The sequence below is a fragment of the Sarcophilus harrisii genome, chromosome 3 (genome assembly GCF_902635505.1).
Source record: "Sarcophilus harrisii chromosome 3, mSarHar1.11, whole genome shotgun sequence".
Classification (NCBI taxonomy): Eukaryota; Metazoa; Chordata; class Mammalia; order Dasyuromorphia; family Dasyuridae; genus Sarcophilus; species Sarcophilus harrisii.
In genome coordinates, this window is record NC_045428.1 from 126,339,455 (window position 1) to 126,352,497 (window position 13,043).

The 13,043-nt window shown below is 34.1% G+C and overlaps 1 long non-coding RNA gene across 1 annotated transcript; it reads left to right on the forward strand.

Annotated features, from left to right (window-relative positions):
- The first annotated feature begins 9,767 nt into the window (after positions 1 to 9,767).
- On the forward strand, positions 9,768 to 12,366 carry LOC116422268. The gene is made up of 4 exons (XR_004232834.1): positions 9,768 to 10,990; positions 11,076 to 11,221; positions 11,516 to 11,716; positions 11,834 to 12,366. It is a non-coding gene; the product is annotated as an uncharacterized LOC116422268 (long non-coding RNA).
- Positions 12,367 to 13,043: the final 677 nt, after the last annotated feature.

Sequence of the window (13,043 nt, forward strand, 5' to 3'; positions counted from 1 at the left end):
GTAAAATTACAATAAAAATTGTACCCACCTTGCTAGGTTTGAAGTTAAAATGAGATAATGAATTTAATTTCTTTCTAATGGTTAAAGCCTTCTGGCTGACCTTCAGTGTTGTTATTAAGGTACCACTGCCATCTGGTGGCAGTTACCTAAATTACAGGCATAGTTTAACATTTGAAGGGGAACGCCTCCCCAGTGAAATACCAATTTAGTGCTGAGAAGTGTCTCATTATATCTCAGACATAAGGTGATTAAATAGTATAGTATTCATGTATCAAAGACTTGTGCATTTTAGAATATTTTAGAACTCTTTTTAGTTTGGGTTGATCAGAATATTATGATGGAAGCTTAATGTATAATCTTGATGATATGGGAACAAATCATTAACTTTTCTTATTTGTTTTTTAAACTCTTTAGGTGCTTCATTACAAACAAGCGGTACTTGTCAATTTGATGACCTTTTCTCATGAGTGTCTATAACAGCAGAAATTCATCATTCTTTCAATTCTTAATAGCTTTTCTTTGCCCTCTTAATTGACTTTTCCTACCCATCAGACTGTAACATCAAGGGCAGCTGTCTATCATTCAATATTCATGAGATTTATTAAAGCAGCAGCATTTTGAATTAGTCTTCATAATAAGAGTAATTGATTTTTTTGAATTAGAACAATTAGAGCTAAGAAGTTAATTAGCATAATTTTCCATTATGGCATAATACAAAATAATTTTTAGCTGCTTTCTACATGACAACAAACTATTTCTTTTTAAATAGTGGAATGATGTGTATAGCTGATCCCAGGCCAATAGGGCAGCTGTTTTGGCGGACAATGATACTATAATTAATTATATTTTATTTAGTATTGGTTTAGGTGAATTTTCAAGGGATTTTCATTTAGTTTTATAATAAAAGATACATTCTGTCCCTCTTGTGGTTTTGGGGCTATGTTTTTTTTCCTTAAATAAATGCTTATTGAAGATGCTTTTATTTATTTCAGCATTTCTCAATTACCCCTAGCTCTCACCCAACCATTGAATAAACTGTTTAAAAAAAAAAAGAATAAGTATTTTTAAGGCAGTAGAAAAAGATAGAAGAGGAGGAAGAAGAGAAGATCATGTCTGAAAACATATGTACATATAGTATACTGCTTTTCTGCTTGTCCTTCATCCAAAGTTAAGATTGTTTATTTCACTGTACAGAGATTAAAGATTATGGTTTTGAAGTTGCAAATTATCTTAGAGCAATGCTTCTTAAATTTTTTCCACTCAAAACTGCTTTTCCTCTGAGAAATTTTTATGTGACCCTAGGTATATAGGTATATAAAATAAATTGAGAAATCAAACATTTATTGCTAATAAATCATAATTTCACTACCCTCATATTCACTTACAAGGCCCCATTTGGGGCTGCTATCCACAGTTTAAAAAGCTAAGCCTGAGCAGTCATCTAAAATCTAACATCTTCATTTTACTGTTGAAGAAATAGGCTGTGAGAGTGACATACCTAAGGTCACACACAGAGCATATAGGAGAATTGGGATTTGAAACTAAGCCTTTTTAATTCCAAACCCCTCTCTTTTTCCATTGTATCTTGCAGTTTAACTTAGGGAGAATCAACCCAAACAGAATCTATTCACAAGGCCCACCCTACAACTTTGGCAAAATCTAGCTCTTACTGGAACTTGATCTCTTTGACTAAGTTTTAATATACTTCGCTGCTCTTTGAATTCAGGTACTTTGACTCCAAAACAAATTACTTAATTTTTGCTCTTTGTTGTATCCTACCATAAAAGTTCATATAGCTTTCAGTGTTATTTTATTTTATTTTATTATAAGCACTATATTAATTGTTCATTGGTTGAATGACATCTTTTTAATTTTTTTTCCAAATTCTTCATATTTGTTACTCTTTACAATGATATTTCAATTATATTTATATAGCATAATTCAATCTGTGGACAAATTCCCCATCTGCATATTCTATAAACTTTAAATACAACTTAACCTTAGGCAACAGCAGCTCTATAATGATTTTTTTTTTATAATTTAAATCTCAAACCTGCCTCAAGTACTTACTATCTTCAGTTTTCATCAAAGGAGTTTCATTCTTTGGTAGAGAAAGAAAAAGGAGAGAATTGTATTGATCATTGGGATTTAGAGTTTAAAGTGATCAATTCTAATCCCATCATTTGCAAATAAGGAAATTGAGGTATAGAATTTGTATAATTTTTCAAGAATACATAAATTCTAAATATTATAATAACAAATAATAAGTAAATAAAATATATAATAAATAAAAAAGCCAGGATTTGAACCTACATTTTACTGCCTGCAAATAAATATAATTTTTTATTGTACTATATCTCTCTTTCTATATAGTACAATAAAGATATTGTACTATATCAACTTACTATTGGTAAGTTTTAGATTTTTTTGTTATGAAAAAAACTTTTGTTGTATGATTTTGTTAATAATAAAAATCATACAACAAAACTTTCTTCACAATAAAAAAAAATAGAAATACTTTCATAAATTTATAATGCTAATAAATATTATCAATAATATGATAATATGTGTGTGTGTGTGTGGGGGGGGGGTGATTTCTAAATTGTGGAAGGTGATGTTGCCCTCTGCAATAAAAGACAAAGAGCGTGAAAGGATGGAGGAGAGTTTATAGGGAAAGATAATAAGTTCTGTTTTAGACTGTTATGTCTACTGGACATCCAGTTCAAGATATCTAAAAGGTAGTTGGAGATTTGAGATTAAGGATCAGAAGAGAAATTGGAGAAGGAATTTGTAAATCTGACCATCATCAGCATAGAGATGATAATGAAATCCATCCAAACTGATAGATTTAATCACCAATTAAAGTAGCATAGGAGAGAAAAGTAAAGGGCCCATGATACAACCCGGAGGGTACCTGTGCTTATAAGGTATGATATGAAAGAGGATTTAGCAAAGGAGACAGAGAATGAACAATAAGATAGATAGGAAGAAATCCAGAAATGGTGTCCTGGAAGAAAGTGTCAATCAGGAAAGAGTGATCAACAAAATCAAAGACGGTGGAGAGGTCAAGAAAAGTGAAGACTTTGAAGTGCATTGGACTTGACAATTAGATCAATGACAATAATCTAGAGAGAGCACTTTTGATTGAATGATAAGGTCAGAAGCCAGATTATAAGGGGGTTAAGAAGAGTGTGAGAAGAGAGAAAGTGAAGGTATTTATTGTGGATAGTCTTTTTTCAAAAAGGGAAAAGAAAAATAGGATGATAGCACTGATGGAAAAATCATATGAGTATTTTAAGTATAGGGAAATAGGAATATGTTTATAGATAGTAGGAAATAAGCCGAGAGAGAGAGATTGAGAGAGAGAAACTGAAAATAAATGAAAAAGTGGGGATGAGAGAAGGGGCAGTGAGGTAACTTGAAGAAGTAGAGGGGTTACCTTTGGTTAAAAAAAAAAGTAGAGGTCACTTCAGCATTTAAACAAGTGTGGGGGGAAAAAAAAAGAATGACAGAAGGCACCTGGATGATAGGAGATGAAAAAGAGAAGCTTAAGAGAGAGTTCATGAAAAATGACCTCAATATTTTTTTCCTATAAAATGAAGCAGTTTCTCAGCTGAGTGGAAAGAGGAAAACTACAGAAATTTTGACAAGGGATTAAAAGATTTGGGAAAGCCACCCATGAAGAGTAGGATGCTGATAAGGAAAGTGTAGTAAAATTACCTAGCAGCAGTGGAGACCTGTTGAGGCTATGCAATATAAATTTGTAGTATACCCAGTTAGAATGGTTGTGAGTGAGATTTTCTCTTCCTTTGTTCACCAACACATATGTTGATCCTAAAGAAGTGGAGTAAAAGTGATCCAAGAATGAGGTTTGGCTGGGCACCATGAGTAGTATCATAAGGGAGCTAGGGATTCAAGAGAAGAGAACAGTTCCTCAATTTTGGTGATGTAACAAAGCTAAGAAGTATCTTTAACATGGGAAATGGCTGTCAATATCTAAAAGGAGTTTGATCATCTAGAAAAATGGACTGTAATGCTGAAGAAACTGAGCAAGACAGAGATTAGAGACCAATTCAATAGTTTATTAAATGGAGAGAGATACTGGGACCAATGGATCCATTGGGCTGGGCGAGACTATCATCTCAAAGAGTCCAGCCCCCAGTATTGGGACAGCAAGATTTTTATAGGATAACAAGAACAATGACATTATGGAGGTCCCTAGGTGGGGATAACCTAATGGTGGGGAAGATTCCTAGGATGACACAATGAAGGGAGGTTAGTGATATTCTAATGATGTCTAAAATGGATAAACCTTTATCCTGTCAAACATTAAGAAGGAATGTCTATAATCTAAAGATATAAAACCTTTATCTCAAACATTAAGAAGGAAAGGTTATAACCTGAGGCAGAATAACTAAATAGGACAATTGGAGAAACTGGGTCAAGACATTAAAAGGGAACTTTGGAACAACAGGGCCTAAGTCAGTAAGAAAATCAAATAACATTAATAGGGATAAGAAAAATATTTTATGTCCAATTCTTGTCATCTTATGAGTGTTCAGAATTAAATTATGGTTGTAGCAAGGTGTTTCAGGGAACAATAGCTTTGAAGATATAGAAACTGAATGTATGAGGCAAATACTAAACACAATCAACTTTAAAAAATCTCAACTTTAAAAAAGAGGACATTATAGAGAAGGCATTGTCCTAATAATAAATCTAAAAATAGTTGAAGTGTTAACACTACACAGCTGAATTTCTGTAGTTAAATACACTACATTTATTTTCATGATGCCTGATTGACCAAGGAACTGAAAACTGACTTGAAAAGAACAGCATAAACTTTGGGGCCTAGTCAGGGATGTGTCACTAGGGCTACAAAGAATGATCATTCTACACTAATATTCTTCTTCTATAGGGCTCAGATACTTAGATGAGCTAGAAAGCTCTGAATTATATGTACATTTCATTGATCTTTTCTTCTACTCTTCTTAGTTTACATAATCGAGAGTTAGCAATAAATATGAGGCACATGCTTTAGAACCCCAGCCAATTAGAAAAAATCTCTCTTACTCCAGGGTTGTAATAATTTACTTGATTACTATATTTCGTGCTTTGGAAGAGTAAAAGATAAATAAAGCTTTAATTCCAATCTTGCAAAGTTTACCAGCTATTGAAGGCTCAGAGTATGTATAAATTAAGAACAATTACAAAGTAAGATAGCAATGAGGGCAAAATGGTATAATAATATAAATAAATATAATAGAAATAAAATAGGTAAGTATTATAGAAAAGCAAAGAACAAAGGAACAATCTGAGTCTGTGATTTGTAATTCCTTTGGGAGGAAATTCACCCAACAGTAACTGTAAGGCTCCCTTCCCTTTTTTCAAATCACACCTCTTCCTTCCTCTAAAAACAATTAAATAAATAAATAACTCTTCAAAAAGAAATAAAATGTAGTTTTAGAATTTTAAGTGTTAACATGGGACATAAACTTCTATCAAGGAAAAAACTTAAGTATGGCAAAAAAATGTTTACTACTAGAAAAACCAGGTTGAGGTTAAGATAAAATCATTTTCTGAGTTCTACTAGTGAATGAGATGACACACTTCTGAAAGGAAACCTCTTACTTTCTCTGTATTTGATTTCCAATATTTTCCTTTTATAAAAACAGAAAATATCATGACTTATCAAGTCAAGATTTGTTATAAATTTCTAAACCAGCTAAATGTTTTTGGAAAGCATCTTTCCCAGTCCTTGTTGTCAAATCTTTTTATGGAATCTTAACTCACTGTTTAACCATATCTACCTGGTACTTTAGTTTTAAGATCTCTTTCCCACAACTGCCTTAATTAGTGTGACAAGGTAATTCATTAGCATGTGAAAGGCCTTGTGTTCCAAGAAGCAAAATGGGTGGGGGAAATGCTAATTAATGTATTTTGTTAAATGGTTATCTACTTTGGTCTCAGCTAATTTATAAAATGTTACAACTAATGAGTTTAAATTACTGGAAGGATTGGGAGAGTCCTTCAAAATTTAAATTACCTTCTTTAATTGAAAATATTTAAGGAATCCTTTTAACCATGGATAAGGGAAGGAATAAAAAAGAAGGTAATTTTCTAAAGTCTTAGGCATTAAGAAAAGGAGGAAAGAGATTGCCTCAAGAAAGAGTCTCAAGTTCCATTCTATCTCCAACCCTAAGGCTTTTGATATTTTATTTAATTTTCTTTATTTAAAAAGAGTGAAGCCCTGCAAATTAAAACACTCTGAGAGTGACTAAAATGACAGGGGAAAATAATGATAAATTTTGGAAGGGATGTGAGAAAACGGGAACATTAATGGAGTTGTGAAATGATCCAATCATTCTGGAAAGCAATTTGGAACTATGCCTAAAAGGCTATAAAACTGTGCATACCCTTTGACCCAGCAATGCCATTACTGGATCTGTATCCCATAAAAATCAGAAAGGAGGGGGAAAGACTCATATGTGCAAAAATGTAGCAAAGCTCTTTTTATGGCAGTAAAAAATTGCTCATCAATTGGGGAACAGCTGAATAAGTTGTGGTATATGAACATAATAGAATATTATTGTTCTATAAAAAATGATGGGGGGCAGCTAGGTGGCAGCACCAACCCTGAAATCAGGAAAATCTGAGTTTAAATGTGACCTCAGACATATAACATGTCTTAGTTGTGTGACCCTGGGCAAGTCACTTAACCCCAATTGCTTCAGCAAAAAAAAAAAAAAAAAGAAAAGAAAAGAAAAAGAAAAAGAAAAAAGAAAGGAAAAAAAAAAAAAAAGATCAACAAGCTGATTTTAGAAAGACCTGGAAAGATTTACATGAAGTGAAGTTGAGCAAAACAAGCAGAACCAGAAATACATTGTACATGATAACAGCAAGAATGTGAGCTGATCAATTATGAAAAACTTGCACCTTTTCAGTGATGCAAGGCAATCCCAATAAACTTTGGACAAAAAACTGCCACTTGAATCCAGAAAAAGATTTAGGAGATTGAATATAAATCAACATATTCTATGTTAACTTTTTAAATTTTTTTTTAATCTCTCCCATGATTTTTCCTTTTTGCTGATTTTTCTCACCTAATATGATTCATAAAGTAATATGTGTTAAAAAATAAATTAATTAAAAAACAAAAGTGAAGCCCCTGGGGAATTAAATACTCTCCTTAGCCAAATGCATGATTTCAGTCCTAAACCATGAAATCTAAAGGCAAGTCCACACAGGGTTATCCCAGTTAATCTGTAAAAATGTGTTAGGATTTAGGAACAATCAGTATTAGAATTCTAAAATTTAAGTATTTAGGATTATAAAATGTAAAGTGTTTGGGGGATACTTAAGGCTGTGAATATTAGTGTTTCTGCATAAGTAGATTCTGAAACCTTGCCTTCAGAGTTAGTGGAAATAGAATGGAATGGACTCAGTGTGTGCTATTCACCAGAGTTAGTGGTTTATCTGAATCTCCTAGAGCTGGTGAGAGTTTTGGTGAGGTGCTTAAATTTGATAAATATTAAGTTAAAGTCTGGATTCTTTTGATATAAGATTAATAATGATTCCTGGGTCAGATCATTCTAAGGCTCTGTTCCAGGTTCTCTAAAACTCCTTTGAAATATGTATACTTGAACAGAGTGACTGTACACCTTTCCAAGGTTGTTCAGCATGTACCTCTAGTAGGCTATATACTAGAAGAATCTGAGTGTCCTTGCTTTGTAATGGTCCTACTGAAGACTGAGAATTTATCTCATTGATTTGAATATAATACTCCAAACTGTATTTTAGACAGTTCAAACTACAAAATTAACTCAGCATTCCAAAACTCTTTAATTCTCTGAGTCTGATGAGGACAATACAGCCTCGTCCAGAAGAGCATACAATGTAACAGATAAATTTTAGCAATATTTTCTATTAAATATATCTCTATTAACTGCCTACTATCTTCTTGATAAGTTAGGAATGATCCCCTCCCTTCTACTCATCTATATGCCCCAATCAAATTTAAAAAAAAAAAGATGTGATATTCTGCTTCTCTGGATAATTTCTGCCTCTGCACTCTTCAATCAGTAAGTAAAATATGAAATTAATTAATATTAATCACAAGGTGAATCTACCAAATTACTTGGAAAACCATCTGGATAGTGAAATAGACAACTTAGACACCAAATATTTCCCATTTTATTGCAGTGCTTTCAAGTGAATAAATTATTCTGTAATTTTATCATAGAATTTTAACAGATAGAAGGAATGTAAGAGCTGAAATGATTATGTGATCTATTTTTATAGAACAGGAAACCAGCCTAGAGAGAAAAACAATGACTTGTCCAAGATCACATAATTGATTAGTGACAGGACTGGGATTAGACCTCAGATTTGCTTATTAGCCCCCAAAATTGCTTAAGCCCTTTACCTATGGTCTTTCCTCAACATCACTTTCTTTTCTTTCTTTAAATAATAGCATCTTGGGGCAGCTAGATGGTGCAGTGGATAGAGCACCAGCCCTGAAATCAGGAGGACCTGAGTTCAAATGTGGTCTGAGACACTTAATAATTCTTAGCTGTGTGAAGTTGGGCAAGTCACTTAACTAACCCCAATTGCCTCAGTAAAAATAATGATAATAATAATAGCTAATTATTTTCAAAATACATGCAAAAATAATTTTCAACATTCACCCTTGCAAAATCTCATGTTCCAAATTTTTCTCTCTCCCTCTCCTCCACCCCCCTCCTCTAGAGCAAGTAATCCAGTATAGGTTAAATATATGCAGTTCTTCTAAACATATATCCACATTTATCATTCTGCACAAGAAAAATCAGATCAAAAAAGAAAAAAATGAAAAAGAAAAAAAGAGCAGGCAAACTACAACAATAAAAAAGGTGAAAATATAATGTTGTGATCCAAAATTCAATTACCACAGTCATCTTTCTGGATGCAGATTACTCTCTCCATCACAAGTATATTGGAATTGGCCTGAATTAACTCACTGTTGAATAGAGCCAAGTCCATCACAGTTGATCATCATATAAATTTTTTTGCTGTTGCATATCACTTTCATCTGTGCTATGTAAACAAAGGATCTTGCTATTTACTTCTTCTGTGTCTTTGTAGATTGAACTTGTTTGACCTAATCTGTCAAATCTTCAAATGTTGAAATCCTTCATTCACTTTTTTCACATCACAGTTCAGGTATTGCCTTTTTCCTGAATTCTTCCTTGATACCATTAGCTATAATTGGTCTTTTCTCTATTTATTTTTTATACTATTCTATACATTTTTGCACTTATTATAATATACTTGTTATAAAGGGATTCATACAGTTCTCTTTGTAAATGTTTTACTGGATTGTAAGATTCTTGAAGGCAGTGATAGTTTCATGTTTTTTTTTTTTTTTTTATTCTTATATTCTCAATGCTTAGTTTCTTTTCCTGAACATAAGCATTTGGCAAATGTTTATTTATTTGAACAAAAGTGGTAGAAAATATTATAATATCTAGGAACAATTATAATTACATCAATGTGACAAGTCAATGTTCTTGCTTCATTAAAATACTTGTGTTTGGGGCTTTTCATACAAGTGGAAAATTTTATATAATTTTTTCAAGTTAATGTCAATGACATTATGACCTTACATTTGTAAACCAATTGTTGTTGATAGGGTGAGCAGACATACTATTGAAGGATATGGACTATTGTGACAGTGTAGGCTTTACCAAATGATTTTTCTCTCCAAAAATTACTCTAGCCTGAAAAAATGGTACATCATTGTCAGTAAATGGAGATCCAGTTGTTAAACAGAAAAAACCTAAGCCCAAAAGGAACCCAAAATGAACCAGAGTCTGATCATAGATTACAAAAAGTGTTTGCTGTCTGAAAAGAGCTTGTAAGTGGAGCAGAGAGACAGAGTTCTCAGTTGCTCAAAAGAGAGCTGGAAATGGATAAGGTATTTATAGTTTCTGGAGGCTTTCAGTAGAGAGTGAAGGTTAAGGGAAAAGATGCCTGTAGACATAATATGTCAGGAAGCAGGATGTTTGACAAGTCTGAAGTCTGTAGCTGCTGCTCAAAGTTGTTTTTGAGCTGATTAAGGCTGGTTCTGTGGTTTTTAGAAGCTGCAGGCATCTCCAAATTGGGCTAAAGTTCCCTTACAGAATTATTCACCTCGGAGCAACAGGAGGTATAACTACTCACATACACACACACACACACACACACACACACACACACACACCTTTTTTCATCTAATAGTCATCCACAACTACATTTGTGAAAGTATTAAGGTCTGTAGGACTTGGAGTGTCTTGCCAGTCTATTGAGTTAAAATTTCTTAGGCAGATGTGAGGTTTGAAAAAGTACATTGATGATAGTTAAAACCTCCCCAATGGGAGGCTGGTAGATAAATGTGATGTGTAATGTGAATTGAGAATTTTTTCAGTGACTTTGGGAAATGTAGACAGTTAAAAGGAATTTCAGACAGACTTCTCTTAACTTAATGAATTCTACTGTGGCCACAATCGCTTTTAGATAGCTTGGTAGTATTTGATCACTGCCTCCGGTATCCTGCTATAATAACCAATGAGTCAGTGATTATAGCCATGTTTCTGGGTGAGAACCTCCAGTACATTCCCCACTTCCCTCTTCTTCTTTTTTAAAGGCAAATAAGACAAAGGAGAGGAAGTAGTTAGGGAGTACAGTGGTAGGAATGTAAAGGACACTAATTTGAGGGTCTCAAAAACAGCAAGAGATTCAGTTTTTAGTAAGAAAGGGTCAAGGGAGATATCATTTAGGGCATCATAAAAGATCTGGTGGTGGGGATGGATGAAAACTCAAAGGTTCACTGGGGACAATAGCCACTCAGTCCAAGGAAGGCTTAGAGCTTCCACTTGATGGATGGTACAGGAAAACTGCAGAACAGCCTCAAGGCAAGTTGTGTCAAGTAAGACACCAGAAGGATCTGGTGTCCAAGAAAATGAATAGATGGGTAAGTAAACTAGTTTGTTCTTGGAGGTCTTGTGACCTCTTTATAACAAGCTGAATGAAAAGATACAGTTAATTCTGTGACACAGGTATCATAGTTACGGAAGTAGAAGAGGAGGTCATCAGCATATTGTAGGAGAGTGGAACCTCAAAACATGAGGGAAGCAAAGTCTTGCCATAAAACTTGGTGAAAGCAAGAAGGGGAATTGGCAGACCCCTAGGGACAATGGTCCAGGTGAGTTGGGTTCCTTCCCAGGTAACTCTTCAAAAGTATTGGCTGTTGGGAGAAATAGATGTAGAAAACATTGCACAGTAAAGTACCAAGAAGTAGAAGGCACAAGGTTTAGAATGGTTTGGCGATTAGGGACAACAGGAGTATGAGGGTGTAGCAATGGCCTTGATGGCATAGAGACTGTGAACTAATCACTAGCTCAAACCACCAGGTTTGTGAACAAGGAATAGGAACAGGTTATAACAATGGCATTGATGGCATAGAGACTATGAACTAATCACTATCTCAAACCATCAGGTTTGTGAACAGGAGTGTTCCAGGAGCTTGTGCAAACAACCAAAAGGCCTTGAAAAAGGCAGTTGTCAATATGTAGGTGGACTTCAGCAAAAGCTTCTCAGCTGAGAGGATATTCATGGATAAAGAGGAGTCACTCTGGACAATAATAAGGGGGAATCACCAGAGACACTTTTCAATATTTGTTGAATCTATTTCCCAGAGGTAAGGTGGGATTCTTTCAAGTGATAATTTGGAGCAGGGATGTGCTGAAGGCTGAAGGGAAAAGTACTTATGGGGGAAGAGAATCATGAAAAATTAAGGTGATATGGCTTTTTGCAGAGAACAAAACAGCTCCACAAAAACAGGAAAGGAAGTCTAGACTCAAAAAATGGTCAGAGAGGAGTCAGAAGCCAGAAAAGGGCAGGGGAGAAGGGAGGAAGAAGAAGAGATTATTAGATCACCAAGGAAAAAAGGTAAAAGGTTCAAAAACACCAATCATAAATGGTGCATTATAACCCCCCACAAGGGAGAAACAATGGAAAAATGGTGGGGTTGAGAACTAAGAATATGGTGCCAGAATCAATGAGTGCAGAAATGTGAAGACTATAAATTGCAATGGGGACATCTCCAGGCATAACAGAACGGATCTATCTATCCTGTTGTTATAAACCAATGTTCAGTTTCTCCAATCCTCACCAAATCTTGGCATAGATGAAATAAGTCAGAAACATCAAGTTTATATACATGGAGAATAACTTTAAGTTGCATGGAAAATCCCAGGGGATCTGCAAGAACCTTTGGGATTTCATTTCCTAATGAGACCAGTTCTGATCTACTCCAGGGGGTATATCTGTAATTAATAGTCGGGTCTCCATCCAGAGTCTCCTTTCTATAAACTTTAAATGGGATGATAGAAATCCTTCTGTCCCTGAAGGAGTGGGAGGGACCTGGAGGGCAGAGGTAATGGTCTTCAGAAATGGGGAATAATATGGGAGGGTATAGGGTTGAAATGCAGAAGCAGGAAGAGAAGAAGAAGAAGCTAAAACAGATGTGTTATGATCAAATATTTAGTTGATTTTAGACCTATATTTAGATATATTTAACCATAGCTCCTGTTCATAAAATATTTTATAGTATACAAAATATTTTCATATGCCTTATTTCACCTAATCACTGAAATAACCTTGTGAAATACATAATTCAGCATCATAATTGTATTTTACAGGAAAAGAAATTGAGGCTCAGAGATGATATTTTGACCTGAGATTATCAAGTGGTGGATTATTATGTCACAGTCTATTGTTCTTTTTTAAAAAATCATACTGCCTAGAATTGCATTATTTTTAACTGCTACTTTATTCTGTTACTCCTTGAGGCTGATCTGTGTCTTTCTGAATAGAAATATTGATAAGTTTGTATTCAGTAGCTTAAAGAAAAAGAGATGTCTGCATGATCTCTCTCCCCATGTCCTTGGCTATGTCCTTTCTAAACTAGAAATAGCTCAAATATCGGATTAATATTAATTGAATAAAACTGGTCTTTGTCAAAG